Raw genomic sequence first — 20353 nt, 5'->3', positions numbered from 1 at the left:
CATAGAGGGGGACTAGTAACATTTATCTGTTCTCTTCACAGGTGTTACAATAAAATTATTCTTTACATATCTGGTTTCCATTGGATGATTGGAGTTATTACTCTTTCTTTTGTTGTGTAACTATGATTGTGGCATAGATCAGAATTTTGGCAGGTTTTGTTTCTATCAGTTGTTGCAGATCTACAATGTTTAGCAGCCATTTATATTATTGACATTGTTTGTCACCCAAAATCTTAAGTGGGTTCTTTGCATACCTCTTTGAGAAGAAAACACTACAACAAAATTGGCGACTCCGCTGGGTTTTATACTTCAGATCCAGAAACCTAGGTGTCCTTTGGTTTTCAGCTTAGGGTTTCTTATTTTTTCAATTCTCTTAATGTTTCCTATTTTTTTAACACTAGATCCGATAAATCTCTGACTTCCACAGGTCACAGGAACCAGTGGCAACAAAGTCAGCACGTTTTTCCGAGATTTGCCGACCGAGATCCACGAAATAGAAATTGAAGTTTTTGGCCCAAAAAGTGTGATCTAGGCTTCAGAATGCACCTTTCAGCCCAAAAAGTGTGAACCCTGCAGAGAAACAGGTCAGTACCTGTGATTTTTTGGTTTTAGGGTTTTTCTCAGATCTGTTTCTAGGTTTTGTTGAGAGCTATCTGTCGGGTGTCTGACCTCTGTCTCATCTCGCTTAGGCCTTGATCCACTATGTTTTACTCGTCGAAGTCGAATTTAGCCTCCCCTAGGGCTTCTAGTACACTTCCACCTTTCTAGGAGGAGTTTAGCTAAGTGAGTGGTCTGAGTTTCTACAACACTTTTAGCCACATTTTCTAGATCTGTACCTTTCTATATCATATTTGTTAAGATAGGTTGTTACCATCCATAGTGTCACATTTCCACTTGTTTGGTCATTTGCCTTAGGGTCCCATCGATTTCCCTAGGGGTTTCACCCATCTCCCTATCTTTTTGCAATGATCTTCCCTCTGGTATTTTGCTATTGTTGCACCACTTTCTAGCAGCTTAGTGTCACTTGATCCCAATCACACTGACATTCAAAACTCTTGACCATTTTAGTGTATTTTCTATCGGTTTAGCCACCAAGAAGTACAATTTTTGCAAACACAATTTGGGTGGGGTTTAGTTTATTTTTTTGATGTTCATTTTATGTTATTTATTTCAGTTTATTTCCAGCAAGCTTTTTTCTTTTTTACAAACACGATCTGGGCTTAATCAATTAATACTTGCACACACAAGCACATCTTAAGCAAAGGGCACTTGGTTTACACCGCCAAGCCAATACTTAACATATAATAAATTTATCTCCCTGCATCGAGACAAAAGATATATTGTTGATCTCCATTCACCATTTTCATGTACTGTGTGTCCTATCGTCATTGAGACACCAAGGCATATGTCACAGAGACTATTAGGCCTTCACCCCCAGTTTCCACTTGGGCGTGTTACTCCTCCCCGTTGGGTTCAAGTTCATAGCCCTCTGAGTCCCCATACCAACTCTTCTCCTGGTGCCTTTGATTCCTCATCTGATTCCGAGCCTCCTTCAATGCATATAGTCACCATTTCTATACCCACACCTAGTGCAGGAACCCAACCTGGTGTTGGCTCCGGATCTATACTACTGGTCACATCAAGCGGAACAGTCTCAGGAACTATTTCAGCAACCCCCATGCTCCCCTTTATGGGGTGGTTAAGTCTACTGGATCTTAACCAGTTGATAAATGACCCCATACACCTTGATGTTGGTTGGCCCTCTATGTGGACTAAGCTTCCCTCAGACATCCCCAAGTTTGAGGGTATTGTTGGAGAGTATCCTACCAACCATGTTTTATCCTTCAACATGTGGTGTTCGTCCAACTCCATAATCGATGACTCCATTTATCTTTGGCTCTTCCAATGCACGCTCACTGCAAACGTTTCAAAATGGTATGTGGATCAGCCCTCCGCCTCTCATTCCATTTTTACGACGCCTGCTAAATAATTCCTTTCATATTTCCAGTTACCTCTCCGGTATGACACTGGTATGAAGCTATTGACCACATTCCGCCAATCCTCTGCCACTCGCCTTTCTGACCATGTTCAAGAGTGGCGTCGAAGGAGGAGCACATCTTGTGCCCCGCCTTTTGAAGACCATGTCTATCTAGATTGGTTTCTTAAGAGCCTTTTATCCCCCATCAGGAAAGACGTCGCGTCCCATTTTCCTCAAACCGAGGAAAAAGCTCTCTAGACCGCTTTGATATATGATCTAATTTATGCACAACCTGGTTATTTCTATACCGTCATTTGAAACCTCCCTCATCCTGAAGGTGCCAATGCACCGAGGGCATCTCACGCCGCTGACGGTATCATTGGATCCCTTTCACACTCTTCGCCATACCCTCTAGAGAGTTATGACTACCCGTAGGGGGGCACCAGTTCCTCCAACACTTATGTCCCTCCTGCTAGTAACATGTTTCCAGGGGCCCAACCCATCTACCAATTTCTTTCTCCTCCTTATGCACAGCCGAGCACTCTAGCCCCTCAAGCATTAGCATTATAGCCTCCCATGCATCCTCAGCCCTAGCAGCCACTTCCCCCTTGGGAACAAGTGTTTTCACAAAAGAGTGCTACTAATCCCCAAAATTCGAAGAAAAAGAATAAGGGGAAGGGTAACAAGGGCAACCAAGGTAACCAACCTAGTGAACCCCAAGGGAACCAGCCTAACACCAACAACCAGCAACAGGGCATCCAGCCCAAGCAGAACAAGGCTATTCACACGAATAAGCCTTGTGCATTTTGTGGTGTACATGGCCGCTATACCCAACAGTGTCCTCTTTTACCCCAGATGCACCAAATGTGGGAAGCTCAAGCAGCTTCTCGAGGTCAAATAGTGCCTCAGAATCTTGTGCCACCTCAACTGATCATGCTCACAAATCCTTTCCCTCAGCAAGGATTTGTTGCTGCTCAAAGTCAGCCAAGTCAAGCAACCCACCTCCCCCAACCTTCTAGTCTCGGTGACTACCAGATCCTTATGTGAACTCTAATGAAGTTAACCCCTCCCATATCAACCTACAAACTCGGTCGCACCAATATGACAAGACCTCCACTTTGTCTGCTGCTGAGTCCAAAACCAAAGTATACACTGAGCCTCTTAGGACACCAAATGGTCCTTTACAGATCCCTCAACCCAAATTTGAGGCCATTCCCAAGATCCAAAAGGGACCATTCCACCGTAATGCAACTTCTAACAAAGCTGCCCATAAATACAATATAGTAGATGACTTTGTGCAATCACCTCCGCCATGTTGACACTGGAAGTCCTCCAGTCATTCCCTTCCCAAAAGAAAGCTCTACTAAATTCCTTGGCTGTAGTGGATCCTTCCAACGATCATTTAATTTTCTTCCCAGTTGATACATCAGAGCACCCCCCATTGCCTTCATCAGTTGCTTTCCAAATAACAGTTTGAATCCATAATGCCATCATCTCTCGATGCATTATTGATGAAGGCACATCCGCCTGTGTGATTTCCACTACTGTTTGGAAATAGCTAAAGTCACCTGAGTTTTCCCCCTCCACCGTCACTTTACGTGCTTGGGATGGACACTCCTCCTAGCCCCTCAGCATGTGCCACAACTATCCAGTGACCCTTGTGGGTAAGTCTGTCCATGTCGATATCAAAGTCATCGATGCCCCTTTGGATTACAACATTCTCTTAGGTTGTAGTTACACATATGCTGTTGGCATTATGATACATATGTTGTACTTGATGGCAACCCACTCATCTCAGATGATAAATTATAGTGCAGCAAAGTTCACACACTTTTATGCAGAGAAAAGTTTATGTAGAGAAAATTTCACGCACTTATATGCAGAGAAAAGTTTATTTCATGTAGAGAAAAGTTCACGCACTTTTATGCAGAGAAAAGTTTATGTAGAGAAAAGTTCACGCACTTTTATGCAGAGAAAAGTTTATTTCATGTAGAGAAAAGTTCACGCACTTTTATGCAAAGAAAAGTTTATTTCATGTAGAGAAAAGTTCACGCACTTTTATGCAGAGAAAAGTTTATTTCATGTAGAGAAAAAGTTCACGCACTTTCATGTAGAGAAAAGTTCCTTTCATGAAGAGAAAATTTCACGCACTTTCATGGTTGGCTCATGGTATTAGTCCGACAGTTTTTGATCCTATGGTTTTGGTCCGTGGTATTGCATCCAAAAGTGTTGATCTCATGCACTTTCATGGTTGGTTCATGGTATTAGTCCGACAGTTTTTGATCTTATGGTTTTGGCTCGTGGTATTGCATCCAAAAGTGTTGATCTCACACACTTTCATGGTTGGTTCATGGTATTAGTCCAATAGTTTTTTGATCCTATGGTTTTGGACCGTGGTATTTTGGAAGGCCTAAGACTATAAAAGAGGAAGGAGATCATTTGGCAAAGTATCATCGAATGAATTGAATATCTAATAAGTGCTAGATCTGAAATATTTGTGATTGGGTTATGGTGCAGATCTGGATCTGAATGAAGGAGGAACCTTAGCGCATAAAGAAGGATAAGTTCTTTTGATGGGTCATAATCTTTATGCTTGAATAATAGTATCTTTGCATGATTTTGATCTGTTATATGAGGCGCATGCTTGATCTATAAATCTGACAATCTGGGTTAATTAGTGCCTCAATATTTGAAAGAAGGAATTATCCTTTATAGATCTGCACGCAGGTTTCAGGTTGTTGAAGTAGCGTATATCTTTAAATTATGATCTAGCTGCCTCTGTTTATTGCTACAGTATTCTGGGTTCAGAATTTGGTGTGTGGTTACTGTTACTGTGTTCTGGGTACAGCTGTCAGAGAAGTGTTCACTTGATTCAGTGCTAATTGGGAAAGGAGATTGTTTGATGCAGATATACTTGATGATTGATTGATGTTCATGGATCCAGTCTGAAAATTTATGAAACGTGGTCCCTGGAAGAAAGAGAAGGTTGTAGCCTTCAGTAGGCCAGCACCTACGTACTAGTATCTTGGCTAGTACAAGAGCTAAGGGGGTTGTAGCTCCCTTCCAGGAGAAGCTGGAGAACGAGAGAGGGTTGTAGCTCTCTGCAGGTTGTAGCCTGCATACTGGTAAAGGACTGCACCAGTACAAAATCATTGTAAAAGGAATTTCTAATTGAAAGAAGATAGAGACATATTGCAGCAGGTGGTTTTCACCCACATTGGGTTTCCACCTTATATCTGGTGTTCTTTTGTGTGACTATTTGCTTTTCTTGTTCCTGCTCATTATTTTATGATACTGACATACAAAGTAATGATCAATATTTGAAGAATTATTCAAAGTATAAATAAGGAAGATAGATTGATAAGAATTTGATAATACTGATTCACCCCCCCTCTCAGTATTATTTCCAACATATGCCATATCCGTTGTCGCATATGCGGTGTTCCGCAATATGTGCTTCCCCCATGAAGAGAGGATTTTTTCTATTGATCAATTGACTTACTACGAGCCGCCATCCGTGACCTCCCCCAAGTCCATTATCTCGTCAACGTCTGACAAGCAGTTTTCAAATTCTTCCACTAGTGTCTCACCCAGAGTCTATAAAGATTCCTCATTGTTGGGTGCCTTCCCTGGTCCTCCCCCTCCCATTTCTAAACCTACTTCCATGAGTGTTTGCATGTTACAAGCGTCACAGGCTGCCCTTAAGCAGTTTGGTACACCTGATCAATAGCCAGCTCCTTAGCATCCTGTTGTTGCTCTTCCAGCTAAACCTCTGGACCCACTCCCCTAGTACCTCCTCCATTTGTGGGTGTCTCTCCCATGTTCCCACCAGGAATTGTTCCTCCAGGTCTCAACCATCCAGGAGCTATTCCTCTGGGACATTATCCTGCTGGCTAGATACCTTTATTATTCCTCCCTTCGGGAATTTTTTCTGTACCTGTCATGGGTTTGTTGGTCCTTCCTAACATGACTTTAGTGATCCCAGTATGGTACATTGATCCCCCTGCAAAAATTATGCCTGGTTAGCCAAGAACATATCACATTATGACCTTGGTTCAACTGGTCCCCATGACCCCTTTCGTTGCTTCAGTGTCATTACAACCTCAATAGGAACCAACTCCTATTGTGAAAGCATCTGGCTAGGGGGCAAAGCCAAAAGGAAAGATTTGAAGGACAAGGCCCCTCAAGCTCCTCTAGCCCCTAAGGACCCAAAGTCGTCACCCCCGTGCGCTTTGTGTCAAGTTGTTGGGTACGCCACCAACAATTGCCCTGAACTTCCTCAACTTAAACCTTTGGTTCATGAGGCATTCCCTGAGTTGAATATTCCAGAAGTCCATGTTAACTTATCGGTCCCACCTAAGAAACTCAAAACACTTCACATAAACCACCCTTGTGCCCTGTGTGATCTTCATGGTCACTATTCCCATTGTTTCCCTCTTCTCGATGAATTTCATGACTGCCTTGGGGCGATTCGTGAATACGAGGTCACTCGTAGTGGAGCCTCTACTCCTTTACCTATGGATTTTGGTACCACCAGTCAACCGGAACAGGGAAACTTTGGCCCTATTATTTTGATCCCTCCCCCTAATGTCAAGATGACAGACACCACAGGCCCCATTCTTTACCTGTCGTCATCCTTGAGTTCCTCGCAAGGAAATCCTTTTTGAGGTTTTTGTCTGCATTTCTATCAAACCTCCTTCAAAAGAATCCCAGGTCTCAACATCAGTAGATCCTCCATCTACCAGTCTGTCATCTACCATTCCAGACGATGTGTATGTGAACCTTCTTTCTCAGGTTGATGCGACAGGTAATGTTGCCACATCATGTAGTCAGTCTTCCTCTTGTCTACCCATCTCCCAACCTGATGAGGACACCATGGAAGCCATGTCTACCCCTGATTACCCCTACCCTTGAGTAAGAGGATATTTCTTCAGAGGATTGTGAAGGCCATTTCCTTCTTAATTCTCCCAATGTGCTCTACCTCATGAAATTTCAATCATAGCACATCCCTTTGATTTGCGTGTTTTATTTCTTCCATTAAGTTAGGTATATTACATCATCTCATCAGTTGTCATTTTCACCTTTAAAATGGATCCATCATCCACATCGTATGTCGGTCATGCCAACGGTGCAACTCGCTTCTCCCGAAATCTAGCCTCGGTAGCCTGGGCCATTTTTACCTCCTTGCATACGTTATTCCTTTCGAACGGTATGTGCATTGGATTTTCCACCAATAATCAGACCGAATATGATGTAGTGATAGGTTTTTTAATCGATGCCCTTACTCATCACATCCTTCATCTTCATGTTCGTTTAGATTCCTTGCTACTTGTCATGCAATTGAATGGTGTGTATCATGTGCATAACCAAGTCCTTTTTAGAAAATATCTACGAGTGAAGCTATTTGTACGTGAATTTGAAATCATTACTTTCAGTCGTGCCCAGAGCCCAAAATCACTATGTAGATACCATTGCAAACAACGTTCTAGATTGGCATTTATCACATGAATACCACAAAAGACAACCATAAAAAAAAACAAATGGCGAACCATCATCGTCATATAAAATGCATAATCATATTATGTATCATAAAAGTGTTTGGAGCCATAGCTCTAAATACATCCGACATGCCCATAGCATGTTACAAAAATCACAATCAAAGGGACCCACATGTCCCTACATCTAGTCACTGTCTGGTGGATCTCGCGCCAAAGGCTCTGCTCCACCTGCATGTAGATCACATACTACCTGACCTACCATCGCCACACGTCGCATGATACCTCGCCACTCTGAGGGAAGACCGGTGCACTCATCTGTGTACCAATCCTCTAAGTCATGCCATTTGCACTCTAAAACCCCAGTCAAGAGTACATCAAACCTACGATGCAAATCAGCAAGTAGTGCAGTATCCTCTGGACCCTGCTATGACGATGATGTTCCCCGATATGCAACCCCAGGCGTTGCGGCTCGACCTGCATATCCTGTCGGCTTTACCATAGTAAAATTTCTTTCACTGTGAGAAATTACTTAATAAACCACATTTTTTAAGTAATTTATAGTCAAACCCATGAAGAATAATTAAATAAATCATTATTTATTTGATTTTCTTCTAGGAATAATTAATTAAACCATTGTTTTATTATTATTCCTTGTTAAATTTGACCCAATCATGAAAAATAAACAGATAAATCATTATTTTTCTTATTTTTCTCTAAGAATAATTAATTAATCACTAATTAATTATTATTCTTTGTCAAATTTGACTAAATCCCTTAGGAATAATTAAATAAATAATTATTTGTTTATTATTCCTTAACTAATTCCTTGAGATGATAAATAAATCATTTATTTATTTATTATTTCTAGATAAAAGTTTAAATATGTTTTCCCTCGTAACCAAATATAATAAAATATTCCAAGTGGTTATTCCAAGAATGGGATCAATAATATTTTATTATTGCTCATTATTCAAGGATAACTCAATATATTGTTATAAATAGAAGGGTTTTCCATTCATTATTCACTTTTGATTATCTTCATTATTTCACACATTGTTGTAACTCTGATTCATTGTCACACACCATATTTTTGTTGGGTTTTCACATTATAGAGGAGAGAGACTCTACACAAGATGAAGACGTTTGAGGATAGCCAAGAACCCATCCCATAGATGGGGACTAGTAACATTTATCTGTTCTCTTCACAGGTGTTACAATAAAATTATTCTTTACATATCTGGTTTCCATTGGATGATTGGAGTTACTACTCTTTCTTTTGTTGTTTAACTATGATTGTAGCATAGATTAGAATTTTGGCAGGTTTTGTTTCTATCAATTGTTGCTTATCTACAATGTTTAGCAGCCATTTATATTATTGAGATTGTTTGTCATCCACAATCTTAAGTGGGTTCTTTTCGTACCTCTTTGAGAAGAAAACACTACAACAAAATTGGTGACTCCGCTGGGTTTTATACTTCAGATCTAGAAACCTGGGTGTCCTTTGGTCTTCAGCTTAGGGTTTCTTATTTTTTCAATTCTCTTAATGTTTCCTAGTTTTTTAACCCTAGATCCGATAAATCTCTGACTTCCGCAAGCTTTTTGTTTGTTTCCGCAGGTCACAGGAACCAGTCACGACAAAGGCAGCACGTTTTTCTGAGATTTGCCGACCGGGATCCACGGAATAGAAATCGCAATTTTTGGCCCAAAAAGTGTGATCCCTACAGAGAAACAGGTCAGTACCTGTGATTTTTGGGTTTTAGGGTTTTTCTCATATCTATTTATGGGTTTTGCTGAGAGTTTTCTATTGGGTGTCTGACCTCTGTCTCATCTCGCTTAGGCCTTGATCCACTCTGTTTAGCTCGTCGAATTTGAATTTAGCCTCCCCTAGGGCTTCTAGTACACTTCCACCTTTCTAGGAGGAGTTTAGCTGAGTGAGTAATCTGAGTTTCTGCAGTGCTTTCAGCCACATTTTCTAGATCTGTACCTTTCTATTTCAGATTTGTTACGATAGGTTGTTACCATCCATAGTGTCACATTTCTACTTGTTTGGTCATTGGCCTTAAGGTCCCATCGATTTCCTTAGGTGTTTCACCCATCTCCCTATCTTTTTGCAGTGATATTCCCTTTGGTTTTTTGTTGTTTTTGCACCACTTTCCAGCAGCTTAGTGTCACTTGATCCCAGTCACACCAACATTCAGATCTCTTGACCATTTTAGTGTATTTTCGATTGGTTTAGCTACCCATCAGTACAATGTTTGCAAACCCATTTTGGGTGGGGTTTAGTTAATTGTTTTTCTATTCATTTTCTCTTATTTATTTTAGTTTATTTTGGGCAAGATTTTTTATTTTTTACAAACACGATCTGGGCTTAAACAATTAATACACTTGCACACACAAGCACACCTTAAGTTAAGGGCACTTGGTTTACACCACCAAGCCAAGACATAACATAATAAATTTATCTCCCCACATCGAGACAAAATATATATTGTTGATATCCCTTCACCATTTTCGTGTTTCGTGTGTCCTACCATCATTGCACCACCAAGGCCTGTGTCGCAGAGACTATTATGCCTTCACCCCCAGTTTCTGCTTGAGTGTATTACTCCTCCTCATCAGGTTCGAGTTCATAGCCCTTCAAGTCCCCATACCGACTCTTCTCCTAGTCCCTCTGATTTCGAGCCTCCTTCAGTGCATATTGTCATCATGTCTGGACCCACAGTTGGTGTAGGAACCCAACCTGGTGTTGTCTCCAGTTCTATACCGGTAGTCACATCAAGAAGAAAAGTCACAAGAACCATTCTAAAAGCCCCCATGCTCCCCTTTATGGCTGGGTTAAGTCTACTAGATCTTAACCAGTTGATAAATGACCCCAAACACCATGATGTTGGTTGGCCCTCTATGCCGACTAAGCTTCCCTCATACATCCCTAAGTTTGATGGTATTGTTGAAGAGGATCCTACCAACCATGTTCAATCCTTCAACATGTGGTGTTTGTCCAACTCCATAGCCGATGACTCCATTTGTCTTCGGCTTTTCCAATGCACACTCACTGGATACGCTGCAAAATGGTATGTGGACCAACCCTCCGCCTCTCATTCTGTCTTCGTGATGCTTTCTAAAGCATTCCTTTCATATTTCTAGTTACCTCTATGGTACGACACTGGTACGGAGCTATTGACCACATTTTGCCAGTACTCCGCCACTCACCTTTCTAACCATGTTTAAGAGTGGCGTCGAAGGACAAGCACATGTCATGCCCCACCTTTCGAAGACTTTGTCTATCTACATTGGTTTCTTAAGAGCCTTTTATCCCCCATTAGGAAAGATGTCGCGTCCCATTTTCCTCAAACTGAGGAAGAAGCTCTCTAGAACACTTTGAGATATGATCTAATTTATGCACAATCTGGTTATGTCTATACCGTAATTTTAGACCTCCCTCATCCTAGAGGTGCCAATGCACCAGGGACATCTCACGCTACCGACGGTATCATTGGATCCCTTTCACACTCTTTGCCATACCCTCAGCAGAGTTATGGCTACTCGCAGGGGGGCACCAGTTCCTCCGACACTTATGCCCCTCCTGCTAGCAACATGTTTCCAGGGCCCCAACCCATCTACCAAACTATTGCTCCTCCTCATACACAGTCGAGCACTCCAGCCCCTCAAGCATTAGAGTCGCAACCTCCCATTCAACCTCAGTCCCAGCAGCCACTTCCCCCTCAAGGGCAAGTGTTTATGCAATAAAGTGCTACCAATCCTGAAATTTTGAAGAAAAAGAATAAGGGTAAGGGTAACAAGAGTAACCAGGGTAACCAAGGTAACCAACCTAGTGAACCCCAGGGGAACCAGCCTAACACCAATAACTAGCAACAAGGCAGCTAGCTCAAGTAGAACAAGATTATTCACATGAATAAGCCTTGTGCATGTTGTGGTGTACATGGCCACTATACCCATGAGTGTCCTCTTTTACCCGAGATGCACCAAATGTGGGAAGCTTAATCAGCTTCTTGAGATCAACAATCACCTCAGAATCCTGTGCCACCTCAACTAATCATGCTCACAAATCCTTTCCCTCGACAAGGATTTGTTGTTTCTCAACCTCATCCAGGTCAAGAAACCCACCTCCCCCAACCTTCTAGTCTCGGTGACTACCAGATCCTTATGATGAACTCTGATGAGGTTAAACCCTCCCATATCAACCTACAAACTCGTTCGTGCCAATATGACAATCCCTCCACTTCGTCTGCTACCGAGTCCAAAACCAAAGTATCTGCTAAGCCTCTTACAACACCAAATGGTCCTTTACAGATCCCTCAACCCAAAATTGAGGCCATTCCCAAGATCCCAAAGGGGCCATTACACTGTAATGCGGCTTTTAACAGAGTTTCCCATACATACAGTATAGTAGACAACTTGGTGCAATCACCTGTCACCATGTCAACACTGGAAGTCCTCTAGTCATGCCCTTCCCAAAAGAAAGCTCTACTAACTGCCTTGGGTGCAGTGGATCCTTTCGACGATTGTTTGATTGTCTTTTGGGTTAATACATCAGAGCACCCCCCATTACCTTCATCAATTGCTTTCCAAATACTAGTTAGAATCCATAATGCCATCATCTCTTGATGCATTATTGTTGAAGGCGCATCCACCAATGTTATGTCCACTGCTATTTGGAAACAGCTAAAGTCACCTGAGTTGTACTCGCCACCATCACTTTATGTTTTTGGGATGGACACTCCTCCCAGCCCCTTGGCATGTAGTGCAACTGTCTAGTGACCCTTGCAAGTAAGATTGTCCATGTCGATATCGAGTTCATCGATGCCCCTTTGGATTACAACATTCTCTTAGGTCGTAGTTACACATATTCCATGTTCATTGTTGCTTATGTGGTGTTCTGCAAGATGTGCTTCCCCCATGAAGGGAAGATCGTTACCATTGATTAGTTGAATTACTAAAAGTCAGCATCTATGACCTCCCCTGAGTTCATTATCTCATCAACGTCCAACAAACATTCTTCAAATTCTTCCACCAGTGTCTCACTCGGAGTTTGTCTCACCCAAAGTCTATAAATATTCCTCATTGTTGGGTGTCTTCCCTGGTCCTCCCCCTCCAAGTTCTGAACCTATTTCCATGAGTGTTTGCATATTACAAGCGTCATGGGCTGCCTTAAGAAGTCTGGTACACCCAATCAATAGCTAGCTCCTCAGCATCCTATTGTTGCTCTTCAACCTGAACCCTCTAGACCCACTCCCACAGGACCTCCTCCATTTGTGGGTGCCTCTCCCATGTTCCCACCAGGAACTATTCCTCGAGGTCTCAACCATCCAGGAGCTATTCCTCCAGGACATTATCCTGTGGGCCAAATACTTTTCTTATTCCCCCCTTGGGAATTTTTCCTATACCTATCATGGCTTCACTGGTCCTTCCTAACATGACTCTAGGGATCCCAGTATGGTACATCGATCCCCCTGAAAACATTTCGCCTGGTTATCCAAGGCCATATCACGCTATGACCCTAGTTCAACCGGTCCCCATGACCACTGTCACTGCTTTAGTGCCATTACAAACTCAACAAGAACCAACTCCTGTTGCGAAAGTGTCTGGCTAGGGGGAAAAGCCAAAAGGAAAGATTCGCAGGACAAGGCCCCCCAAGCTCTTCCAGCCCCAAAGGCCCCAAATTCGTCGCCCTCGTGCCCTTTGTGTCAAGTTGTTGTGCACGCCACTAACAATTTTCCTGAACTTCGTTAACTTAAACCTTTGGTTCATGAGGGTCTCCCTAAGTAGAATATTCCAGAAGTCCATGTTAACTTATTGGTACCACCTAAGAAACTCAAAAAACTTCGCACAAACCACCCTTGTGCCCTGTGTGATCTTCATGGTCACTATTCCCATTGTTTCCCTCGTATCAATGAATTTCGCGATTGCCTTGGAGCAATTCGTGAATACGAGGCCACTTGTAGTGGAGCCTCTACTCCTCTACCTGTGGATTTTGGTACCACCAGTCAACCAGAACAAGGAAACTCTGGCCCTACTATTGTGATCCCTCTCCTTGATGTCGAGATGACGGACACCACAGGCCCCATTCTTTACCTGTCGTCATCCTTGAGTTCCTCACAGGAAAACCTTTCTGAGGTTTTTACATGCATTTCTATCGAACCTCCTTCAAAATAATCCCAATTCTCAACATCAGTAGATCCTCCATCTACTAGTTTGTCATCTACCATTCTAGACGTTGCATATGTGAACCTTATTTCTCAGGTTGATGCAACAGGTAAAGCCGCCACATCATGTAGTCAGTCTTCCTCCCATCTGCCCATCTCCTAACCTGATGAGGACACCATGGAAGCCATGTCTACCCCTGATTACCCCTACCCTTAAGTAAGGGTGCATTTCTTCAGAGGATTGTGAAGGTCATTTCCTTCTTAATTCTCCCAAGGTGCTCTACCTCAAGAAATTTTGATCATAGCACATCCCTTTGATTTTCGTTTCTTTATTTCTACCATGAAGTTAGGTAGATTGCATCATCTCATCAGTTTTCTTTTTCACCTTTCAGATGGATCCATCATCCACACCGTATAATGGTCATGCTGACGGTGCAAGTCGCTTCTCCCGAAATCTAGCCTCGGCAACCTTGGCCATTTTTACCTCCTTGCATACATTAGTCCTTTCAAATAGTGTGTGCATTGGATCTACCACCAATAATCAGGTTGAATATGATGCAGTGATAGGTTTCTTAGTCGATGTCCTCGCTCATCGCATCCTTCATCTTCATGTTCGTTTAGATTCCTTGCTACTTGTCATGCAAATGAATGGTGTGTATCATGTGCATAACCAAGTCCTCTTTAGAAAATATCTACGAGTGAAGCTATTGGTACGTGAATTTGAAATAATTACTTTTATTCATGTTCCCAGAGCCCAAAATCACTATGTATATCTGTTGGCTTTATGGGGCCTAACCCAAGTTCAGCGTTAGTTAGCCAAACAAATCCCTGCACTACTGGCCCTTTCAGCATCAGCTCCTGGAGCACAGACTAAATTCTCACCTGAAGCAGTATGGGGGGATACTAGAACCAAGTTTCTGCACCTTGAGATGGTCGTGATGTCGGTTTATACCCTCTGTTCCTAATTTCGTGTAAATCACTAAGCTTTAGGGCTCTGTCAGTCTACCCTTTATTCTGCCCTTCAGTACCTCCGTGAAGGTGGATGATTGACCTTCGTGCAACCTTAACACGTGATCCAAGTACTTCTTCGCTGCTATGACAGCGTATTATATAGGTTCCCAAATTATCTTAAGTGTTCTACTTATCTTACTAATCAATCACAGTTAGCGTCGCGTAAACTGATATTCTTACTTGCGTTCAATTAACCAATATTATCACATATATTTGTGCATCACATAAACATTGTAAATTAAACCCCAAAAGCAATATAATCAGATGCAGTAACAAGAAATAAATACACAAAATTTTCAGAATACTTCTCTTTATTGATATCTTTAAGTTAATACAGACTCTATCCACCCTTCGCACATAGCTGCAGGGGTCCATGCACTCAGTTACAAACTTCCACCCTAGGCCTCTACGCACTCAACTGCAGAGCCTCTACCTACAATAAGACCCGAGAACACTTAGAACCCACTACCTAACTTCTTACTCCATTCTTCACTATCTACTTCCAACTACTTAGAGCTTACTTACTTAGCTCCTTTTTATACAATCCCATGGTCCGCGGACCATGGGTGGATCTTTATAGTCGACTTTACACTTTACAAAATAAGGGTGAACAACCTTTTATGACTCTTGACACTTTCATGCTCCGCGACCACAAAATGCGGAGACTTTACAACTTCATTACAAAATTGTCCCAAAACAAGGGCTTTTAGCCCCAAAACTATCCCTGGGGGAACCCGTTCCCAATAGGCCCCCAACACAAACATGGTGACTCGCCCTCGAGTCACTCTGTGGGTGCGGAGATCTTGGTGCGAAGACCTCCCAACTCGACCTGTATGACGGCAACCTCAGCAGTGCACTATGCGGTCACCTGCTTCACTTCTTGAACCAACTGCTTTGTCGCTGGTCCTTAATTGTCAACCTGAAGCTTCTGCTGAGTTGCTTGCAGATTAGCAAGCTTGCCTTCAATAGAGGCCGTGACTGAATAATCCTCATCCAACCAGGACTTCAAGCACACCTTCAGCACTGCCATTTTGTGTTGTACTCTATCTACATGTTCTTTCAATGTTTTTTACTCTTGCAGATTCGCCAGTCTCTATGTGAGAGCGACGGTGCGCACTGTACCTTTTACTTCGTCATAGCGTTGTTGTAGTTCTCGTGCTTCTGTCTCCAACCATTGTACATTATGGTCCTCCTATAGGCTCGTTAGGACCTCGAACGACTGTTCAAAAAGTTGTGTGTAGTCTACTACTGCATTGTCTACCGCCACTATCACCTGTGTGACAGTGGTTGCACGCTGCTCCTTTACTTCTAGCGGAGTTGAAGGCTGGGCCTTCAATTGTAAATCTGCAATCTATAGGTTCAACTCCAGCTGAACCTTAGCCAACTTTGTGTGAGCATCACTCACCCTTGTAACTAGCTTGTAGACCTATTCATCTGTCTTCGCCTCCTTAGGAATGGCCAATTCGGGAACCCTTCGGCAAGCTTCCCTCATGGCCTTAATCATGCGTATATTTGTGTTAGTAAGTTCTATCATGGAAGTGAGGGTGGTGTCTCGCTGCAGGGCCATCTGTTCATTATTAATCTTTTGCTCACCGATCACCTGCAAAGTGCGATGTTCGTGGGCCCTCATCTCCACGATCACTCCATCCTGCAATAGGTGGAGTGCCTCGCCAAGGAGCACTACCAAGTTCAACCCCACTCCCTTGAGGGCACTAACAGTGGGCCTTTCAGTAGCACTATCGCTCAGGAGACCATTGCACGCAACATCTTGGTAGCATTTGAAGTACTGATAGTGAGGCTAGTGGACACCATGCCAACCCGCGATGCTCGGGTCTACAGCTCCTACAGACCCGTTTGGATGGCACCCAATAGTAGATGCTACTACTACTCGAACTGTTGTAGTGCCTCCGCAATGACATCCCACACCATATCTCCAATTCCATGCAAATCTCCCTCTATGAGGATGATTGGGTCCAGTGACACCTTACTGGCCTTGGATTTCTTCCTCAACCCCACTTTTTCTTGTTCCCTTGGACGCTTGATGTGGTTCGATGTCGTATGCGGGTCCGAGCCATACAACTCTGTTTGCTCGTCCATTTCTTCCTCTGTTTCAGGCAAAGGCAACCTCGCGCCTTTGTTAGAGCCACACTCTGTTTTTCCTATCTTCTTTTCTGTCTGTTGGGTGGCATTGCACTCTGCCTGGGCCTTCTCAGCGGCCTCCTTATTCCTTTTCTTGGCCATCTACGCCATCTTGAGCTTTGCCTCCTACTTTTTGCGATGTACAGCAGACTTGCTCGACCCCACCGCCAAGTCTAAGATAGTGTGCCACTCTATTGGCCAGTGATTAAGAACTACATCAATCACATCGTCCATTTCTAAGTAAGGCAATTCATACCACGTCTTCTCAAGGTACTTCCGTGCCCTAACTGATACACAAGGAAAGTCTGCCTTGAACTTCGCGTACTCCTGCAGTTTGGTAAACACAATAGGTGACAATCACGGTTTTCTATTGATAGCCATGCGGATGTTCATTTCTATCAAGATCCAGAAGATCTTGCTATCCTTGATATGCTGAGCATCCTTGGTCGCCCACAGCAAAGCGTACTTTTCTTCTTCTGGCAAGTCTGGCACGACCGAGGGGAATTGACTATCCTCCGGCAGCTCCTAAGCTACCAGCACAATAGATAGCAAGAGCCACGCATAGTGGAAGGTCTTGCAGAGCTCCTGTGCCTCACAGAAGTTCACAAGGAACTCACCACAAAGATAGCGTGCCCAATTAAACTGGAACCCTTTAGTGCATTGGGCTGCAAGAGCAATGACTGGTGCCAAAACTTCATCTATGCGACACTTCCTCATAACCTTTCCTGCCAAAATCTGTGTGGCCACCTTGACTGCAAGGTCACAGATACTCGAGATGGCATAGCCTCACAACTTCTTTACGAGCTTGAATTTCTCCTTCATGGCCTTCACGAGGGCTTTCTCGCCACCTTTTCTGCCAAACATCATGGCCGGATTTTCCCCTATGTATGGAAACCACGTCATCCTATGGATCAATATGTCAGTGATGGGTAATGGCTCCTCCAGCCACACACCCATTGTGCACCAAGCATAGCAGCTACTTGATGACCAATACTATAATGGGGGTGTGATTCTAGTGTGGCACCCATAGTAGGTTGAGCAGACCTACCTTGTCTACTCCCCTGAGCCACTTCCATGGTTCCAATACAGTCATCTCAGTGGTTGTGTCAATAACGCAGCGCATTCGCTGCTCTATCACCAAGTGTGGGAACTTATCATGGTCAGCTAAATCCAAATCTTCCAGTTTTAACAAAGGAACCTGCCCCAAGCGCGGTCCTTCAAATACAATCTCATCCAACAACAGAGGGGTGTGCAAGGCAACCTTGCTCTCATCAACTTCCTTTGGCACCTTGGTCTTGCCCTTGAGCGAAGGGATGTACTCAGGCAACTTAGTGATAGGGTCAGAACCCTCGACTTCAACTTCCTCCACTTCTACCCCCATGTCCTCATCATCCATCGAGATGTCCTCAATTTCTTCCTCCTCCGGCTCCAGGTTAATGGTTTTTCCCTTTTCCTGTGCAGTGAAATTGTCCTTCTATGGGTTTCATCTAGGCAACATGTGCACCGATATCGCAGCCTCCTTTCCTTTTTTTCCTTCATACTTTCATTGGTTGGGGTCGGCTTTGGTCTAGGTGCCCGTGGTGATTTGGGAACTTCAGCTAATACTTCTGCAACCTCTAGAGCAACTTCCTCTACTTCCCTAACAATTCCTGGCATAGCCCCCTCGGTTTTCACTGCTTTAACACTCATAGCTTCTACGGGCGTCGACATGATTCTATACAACAACCCCTGTGTCTCCTTTGGCAATGTCTCAAATACTGAACTTGTTAGCAAAGCTTCAAAGTTTTCGTGGTTCATGTGTGCTTGAGAGCTCAACAAGTCAATTCTCAAAATGCCAAGTTTTTTTCACTGAGCAGCCACCTATAATTTTTAGGCACTTTCAAGTTCAAATCCAACCGTTCCCCCCACATTTGGTTCATTAATGCCAGATTGGCGGCAGATTTTCAAGGATCTTACCCATAAATTTTGTCTTAAATTTTAGTCACCCGCTCCATTTGTCCTCATTCCTACCATAAAATCATGAACAATGACTTCAACGGTGACTTTCCGGCTAACCTGCATGATTTCCCCCTGGATAGCGTAGCTCTCTTGGCATTGTCGTGAATCCTGTGGCATTTTCTCGTCCCGCATAATCCTCCAATCACGCAGTTCCCCAACCCGGGCAGTGTAGTTTATAGTCCCGTGTGTTGTGGGGGAAAGTATCCAATTCGGAATGACCCTAACCCACTCTAAGGGTGACAGTTCCTTAGCAACAGCTGAAAGCAAAGCTATCTAAAGTTTCTTCTTTATGACATGCAAGAGATAGAAGGAAGAGATCCACTTACCGATGTCTTGCGTAAATGGTCGATCCAATCTCCTTTGTTTGCCGCTTGCTCCCAGATCCAAGTCTTTTCACGGGCCTAGCTACACGAGATCCTGCAAACAAGACAAAGAAAGGAAACTACAAGAAGCATGCATTCATAACTGATTCAAGGATTAGCATAAATCAAAGACGCAAGTAAGACAATACACCATTGAAACACATGCGAATAGAAGAACCTCAAAAGCTTTATTAATATATGGAAGTAAGGTTCAGGCGGTGATACAACCATGAGAGGTCCAATCCAGCATCACCTTCCCGACGGAGAGAAATCTCTTCTTCACCTCCCTCAAGCAATCACCCAATGCTCACAACTGTAAACCAACAGCAATTCTTTGCACTAAATTCCGGCCTCTAGATCCCATGGGATGAGATCCTTATATAGAGTTTTGGAGTGAAGATAAGTCAGCTTGATGTGTGACTCGTTGCCCTCTTCAACTCCAGTTGTTCTTCAGTCCTTCACTCAGAGTTTCTGCCTTCCACTTGGAGTCTTAGAAGCTCTCAACTCATCATTAGGCGAATCTTATGATCAAGTGCCTTTTTGGAAGCTTCCTGGGCACTGGCACTTTGAGAAAAAGATTCCTCCACATGTCCAAGTACGCCCAGCGCAGGTAGCCTTTGTCCTACTTGCTATGCAACGCAGGTAGCCTTTGTTGTACCTGCTATGCAGCGCAGGTAGCCTTTGGAGCAGCTGCTTTGATCCAAAATTGACCTGTTTTTGAGTGTTTTTCAGTGGAGAACTGATTTGCAGTGCTGTGGTTCGCTGACCTTGTTCCTCTAAGGGTAAGAACAACATGTTTAGGGACTTTGGATCCCTTAGATTATTGACATTTCATGCTCTATGCTGTAAGGCACAAAAATGTCTATAACAGTTGCCCCCTAAAGTATGAGGTCGTTTATCGGGTGAAATGCTTTATTAGGAGGATCCGAAGTTCATTCAATCGTCGGGAGGTGACCTGTAACAAAATACAATACAATACATTATCTTTTCATACTTTCTTTTCATGATCTAGCTGATGCGGGCATTTCCCATGATCAGCTTTATAAATACATTTGTCGTACATAAACAGATGATCGTCTGATAATAGACTGATAATTCTCTGCTTTTAATTATCATCCTTTTTTAGTAGGATGATCATCTGCTGCACATGTCTATGTTTTTATCTCCTAAATATATATTGCAGCCTGGATGGATGAAACTAGA

Source organism: Pinus tabuliformis, chromosome 5_1, assembly GCF_031772625.1.
Source record: "Pinus tabuliformis cultivar Carrire ecotype Pingquan chromosome 5_1, CPIR1, whole genome shotgun sequence".
Lineage (NCBI taxonomy): Eukaryota > Viridiplantae > Streptophyta > Pinopsida > Pinales > Pinaceae > Pinus > Pinus tabuliformis.
This window is presented reverse-complemented; position numbering follows the sequence as displayed.